Genomic DNA, 6,000 nt, shown 5'->3' on the forward strand with positions numbered 1-6,000 from the left:
TTATGTTTACTAAAATAGGGCCAAGATGTTAAACTTGTCAGCTGTGACACCGTCCTGGGGTTCCAGGAGCGGTTAGAAAGGGCGACAAGAAGTAAACACGCTATCGGCTCGCCAGGAGCCTTCAAGAGTGTTTTAACCTCCCCCAGGAAAATGTTTTCGCCAGACAGCTTTAGCATGGTCGTTTATAGACCGCTTACAGTCTGTTCAATTTTCTCTAGAAATCAGGCAGGGAGTATGAGACGAGTCGTTTCAGACTAGAGAGAACTGGGGCGAGACATGGATGCGGTACTCAATTTTTTCCTCGTCTTACCCCAACCCGGTCGACTCATCCATAACCACCTCTTTGCATTCGTGTTTAAGTATAAACATTTGTTTGACCCTAAGAGAAAAAACCGAGTGCCAGCAGTACTAGGCAATTTACGGTAGTTAAGTGGCAGTCTCTCTAAAAGCGGTCCACTGCATTTCTGGTCGGGAAAAAGTTTTCCCTCAAACTTTTCTCAGTGAACTATCTTGGGTCATGAGTAAATGCAAAGACTTTAGTTTTTGCAAATACTTCAAAATAATTTTTTTAGAGCTCACACAATCAAATTTGAGTGTTCCAATGACGGAAAATTTCCTAAATTGACAAGCTCGCTGCTCAAAGACCACCAAACGTAACAAAAAATTGTTATTATCCCTACATTAAGTGATCCTTCAAGGGTAAGAAATGCACGCTACTTTTGATATATTTTGTTTAGGGGGATCCTGAAAATTAATCTATTACCCCACCCGTTATATCACTTTCTGAAAACCTGCCAAAGTAGCTTGTCTTCGCTGGCATTTATTTCCCAAGTCCAGACCCGGCCGCTCAAAACTCCAACTGAATTCTGCTAAACAAGGGCTGGGAAGCATAGAAATGTAAAAATACCTTGCGCTTTTTATCTTCCTTTCCCACAGCGACCTCGAACTTTCTGTGCTTTGTGCGATTCTCACACTTCATTATGCAAATTACGTTGTCACGCTAATTCAGGTTGTTTTCAATCAAAACGCTCTCACATTGTTTTAATTAATCATGCCACGTTTAAGATACAGGGATCCAACAAAAACTAAAACTCAGAAACGGTTTAAATAGGTAACATTGCTGAATTATTAGCAGTGATCTCCAGACGCTTTGTGGAAAAGTCAGGAAAACGTGGCCGGAATATTTGCAAATTTAGTCACAGTCCATTACTTCTATTAGTCCTGTTTATAGACCGGTCAGTTTGCAAAACTTTTCTAGTGTTTTGATTCTTTCTTTCCATTTTCTGCTGATGTTTCTAAAGTGAACCGTACTATTTAGCCGATGTTAAAACTTGAAAATTGATATCAAATCTTGACAGAACGCTGTAACTGAAATCGACAACATCGTGACCTTCATAGACTTCGTAATCTCAGCTGTGTTGCACAAGCCACAAATATTTTACCTCCTTATCTGCTCCAGACACTGCAAAGTCAACCAATATGTACAGGTTCGTACAGTGTGTATTCGCTTTAGCAATACTCATTGTCTTACAATGCAACCTTGCTTGCTCTTTGGTTATAATGGATTGCGATGCATTTGGAAAACACTTCAAAATGAGCATCGACTTGGTGGACAATTATTGTTCTCCTAACTAAGTGAGTACTTCTTTATTTAATAACGTTTTCGTAACCAAATCACTCAGATGACTCTCATATGTTTTACTATACTCCAGAAGAGCGAGAATCAGGATGATCAAAAAGTAAACACGAGGATGAGGACGGGTTGTGTTGTGGTGATGGTGTCCTGACCTAACAGCTATGTGAACTCAGATCCCTCTCAGGGGCAGCTAATTTGACCTTTTCTCTATGGGGCAGTGACCCTATTACCTCTGAAACTGCTTTCAATACATTACAGCCGGATAAAACAAAATGTTTTAACGCCTGTGATATGTAACAAAAGGTGTGTAAGAAAGTTACAATTTGTTGTACAAACCTGAGCCGACTTGAACAAGAATACCATACATTTGATGGCTTTAGCCATTTCAAGATTCAGTGAATATCAGCTCTTTGCCGCTTTCTGGTTCCTACCAGGACGCCCTTGATGTGCTGGATATTGACAGGCTGTTCTGGGTCGCCAGAACTTCCCATACGTGTGCCTGTGCTTGGCGCATACGGACATTTGCGCGACAAGCGACTCGTCTAAATCAAAAAGGTCAGCCCTCGCCAAGATAAGCTGTCCCTCTGTTATGGTCTCTCGTGACAAATGGATGGAAGCAAGTTGACTTTCTATGATGTCATTGCATTGAAGTAAGCTAATGATACCCGATGTTCCTATTGAATCCCACAACGGTCTGTACACGTGCGCGATAAAAAGCACGACATTTTGTTTTGAGATAGGTATCCGTTTAATCTGATTTGTCAGACACGGTGGTAAAATTTAATCATGTAAGCTAGGCTTTAGCAAAACACTACACAACTAGCACTGAAATTTCTTGCCAAAAATGCCCCCAAAATTAAATTGCAAAATTGATACTAAACGAGGCCACCAAAATTAGTTATAAAATTGCCTATTCCTGTTGTTGGGCGGTCGCTTCAACGGGTAATAAAAAAAGCCGAAATTGATTTTTTGATATTAATTCTAGCCGCGCAAACTATTTCAAGTTACTAAATATTTAACTTTACTCATAAATGATACGGATATACTAATCCACGAAAACCTCCAAAGCTAAACCATGTCGCCTTTCAACTTTCAGTTGCCGAATAGAAGATAATAAACAGAATAGAAGCTAATTGAATTGAATGCATTGGTCACAAATTGTCGATTTCAGTATTCATTGTAGAAACCCTTCACACATAGTAAAAGCTGAATTTTACATGTTTAAGTATTAGAACCCCAAGTGCATGCAAATATTGAATTACACATATTTCTTTTTTAAATCGTCAATAGAAGAAAAGCTAGATTCAAAAACATGAAAAAGTTTCCCGATTATATAGACCAAGTTTTACAGGCAACCAAATTTGCATAATACTTTGGAGCCACCACATCATTTCCCAGCGATTTCCTCACGGCACGGTACAAGGGAACAAATAAGTCAACACTTTCAGCTACGTAAGCCGTTAATAATTTTTATTTTTGTGTAATCGTTTTTATTTTACACTTAAGGTGAAATGTAACAATGTTAAAGCGTTTTGAATGTGAACTTGCGTGACAACCTAATTTGCATAATGAAGGGTGAGAATCGCACAAAGCACAGAAAGTTCGAAGTCGCTGTGGGAAAGAAAGATAAAAAGCGCAAGGTATTTTTACATTTCTATGTTTCCTAACCCTTGGTTAGCAGAATTCAGTTGGAGTTTTGAGCGGCCGGGTCTGGACTTGGGAAATAAATGCCAGCGAAGACAAGCTACTTTGGCAGGTTTTCAGAAAGTGATATAACGGGTGATAATAGATAAATTTTCAGGATCCCCCAAAACAAAATATATCAAAAGTAACGTGCATTTCTTACCCTTGAAGGATCACTTAATGTAGGGATAGCAACAATTTTTTGTTACGTTTGGTGGTCTTTGAGCAGCGAGCTTGTCAATTTAGGAAATTTTCCGTCATTGGAACACTCAAATTTAGGCGTTTTCCGGCTATGATTGTTGTGAGCTCTAAAAAAATTATTTTGAAGTATTTGCAAAAACTAAAGTCTTTGCATTTACTCATGACCCAAGATAGTTCACTGAGAAAAGTTTGAGGGAAAAGTTTTTCCGACCAGAAATGCAGTGGACCGCTTTTAGAGAGACTGCCACTTAATTGGCCTTTATCAACTCAACTTCAAGTCCATGAATAACTAAGTGTTCTTTGGCCCCATCCACAATAAGGCGGACAAATCTCAAAATGCAGTTTTGTTTCTATGGCCAGGCCTTTCTCGTCATCGCTTGCTAGACTGGCAATGCAGAAAGACATATCTGACCATTACTGCCAACAACCAATTTGCTTTTGGCGCGAAACTACTCTGGGTCACAAATATACATTTCAAATTATTCAAAGCAGCGTTTTTTCTATGGTTAAGCCTTCCTCGTCATCTTTTGCTAGACTGGCAGTGCATAAAGACATATCTGACCATTATTGCCAACGACCAGATTGCTTTTGGCGGGAATCTACTCTGGATCACAAATATACATTGCAAATTATTCAATGCAGCTTTGTTTCTATGGTTAAGCCTTTCTCGTCATCGTTTGCTAGACCGGCAGCGCAGAAATACATATCTGACCATTATTGCCAACGACCACATTGCTTTTGGCGGGAACCTACTCTGGGTCACAAATATACATTGCAAATTATTCAATGCAACTTTGTCTCTATGTTTAAGCCTTTCTCGTCATCGTTTGCTAGACCGGCAGTGCAGAAATACATATCTGACCATTATTGCCAGCAAACAAATTGATTTTGGCGCGAAACTACTCTGGGTCGCAAATCTACATTGCAAATTATTGAAAGTGCACGTGCTGATGCTGATAATTATTCATCTTGAGTTGAGTTATTCGCCGTCACCTTCGTTGGTTCTTGCTCCGTTGACGTTTTTACAGAACGAAAGGGACAAACTGTCGCAAACCTAAGCTTGTGAAACTGGTGGTTATGGTGATAGTACAAAAAGGCAGATATGCTCCACGGCCAGGTAACGATTATTGAGCCGAAACAACAACCTAAAGACAAGATACACATGCTTAATCCTGGAGGTTCAGTTGAGCTTCATTACGGTTTGAATATGGCGTTTACGTCTTTGTTTCATCGATGTTTGCCAGGTTAGTAGAACGACTCTTTAAAACTTTGCCACTTGAGACTGTTCGTGCATAGTTTTCGCTTCTCAGGTTTAGCACAGATGACATACGGTTTTGTAGTAAGTGCTCTCCAGTTTAAGCTTACTTGCTAGCTGAAAATATCGTTGACCAAAAAAAACAGAATTAATTCTTGAAGCCTGAGAACCGTCTTTCTTTTCGTCAAGAAAACTGAATAGATTGACATCTTTTAAAGTCCAGGTATCATGGATGCAAATGACTTGCAAATCGTTATCGTAGCGAGAGATAAAGTAACTCATTGAGACGAGTTGTCAAAAACTGCTACCCCGTTCACACCAACGTGTTAAACACGTTTAATAGTGGTTTAACGAAACAAGGTTAAAATTAGTTGCTGTTAAAAATTACCATGCACACCCCACAACTTTACCAGGTAAAAACCTGTTTGATTAAAATAAGGTAGCAAGGTGGTTTGAAATTTGTCTTCTCAAAATGACTGCAAAACGTAATCAACAAATTTGAAAAACCTAAAGCTGATTTAGTTAAACTAGTTTAGTTGGTGTGGATGGGGTATAAGTTACAAGACTTCACACCACTGACCAAATGCCCAGCAGTTTTAGGTCGTGCTACATTGGGATCAACCGCTTCTGGTTGGTCGGTTTAGTTGGGTTTTTTCGTGTTCTATTGGGGTAAAACCGTTTTCGGTTGGTTTGGTTCATCAACTTTTTCAACCGGCCTAAAACCAGGTTGAAATGGTTGAGAAAGCATTTTCATGATTATGTCGCTTGATTGTAGCTCGCGTAAGGACTATTCCCGAGAGTTACCGGGTTCTACTGAAAAACGTCAACCGTATAAACACAAACCGGTTGCGGTTGAAACGGTTGATTCCAATAGAACACGACCTTAAATCCATGTTCACAGATAGGAATTAGTGAGAGGTTTTGCAACTGAGGTTTAATTTCTTGTTCGTATTTTATGTTTACTCTATTTTTGACCTTGAGTAAAACTTTAAACTCCACAAAACATTGTGAATTGAAAAACATTTTTGATCATATCTGAACAAATGAATTATAACCTCGATCATCTTTTTGTTGTTCCTGGAATAGTGTTTAATCAGATAAGCTTTTGAAGAGCCCATCCCTGACACTCAAACATTAAATAAAAAAAATTATCTCACTGTAATAACTAATCATCTCAGAGCTTGCCAAGGGAATGGAATGGCAGCAAATAAAGGAAACTACTGTT

At 39.0% G+C, this 6,000-nt stretch overlaps 1 long non-coding RNA gene and 1 pseudogene across 2 annotated transcripts in view; both read left to right on the forward strand.

The window, feature by feature from the left end:
• LOC145481372 (uncharacterized) overlaps positions 1 to 6,000 on the forward strand; it is a 130,674-nt pseudogene that overhangs the window by 14,925 nt on the left and 109,749 nt on the right. The window lies entirely within an intron of this gene.
• LOC145481364 (uncharacterized) overlaps positions 3,846 to 6,000 on the forward strand; it is a 5,902-nt gene continuing 3,747 nt past the window's right edge. Inside the window, exon 1 of the long non-coding RNA XR_014048625.1 lies at positions 3,846 to 4,764. This is a non-coding gene — a long non-coding RNA (uncharacterized LOC145481364). The remainder of the gene's footprint in view (positions 4,765 to 6,000) is intronic.

The sequence above is a fragment of the Orbicella franksi genome, chromosome 3 (genome assembly GCF_964199315.1).
Source record: "Orbicella franksi chromosome 3, jaOrbFran1.1, whole genome shotgun sequence".
Classification (NCBI taxonomy): Eukaryota; Metazoa; Cnidaria; class Anthozoa; order Scleractinia; family Merulinidae; genus Orbicella; species Orbicella franksi.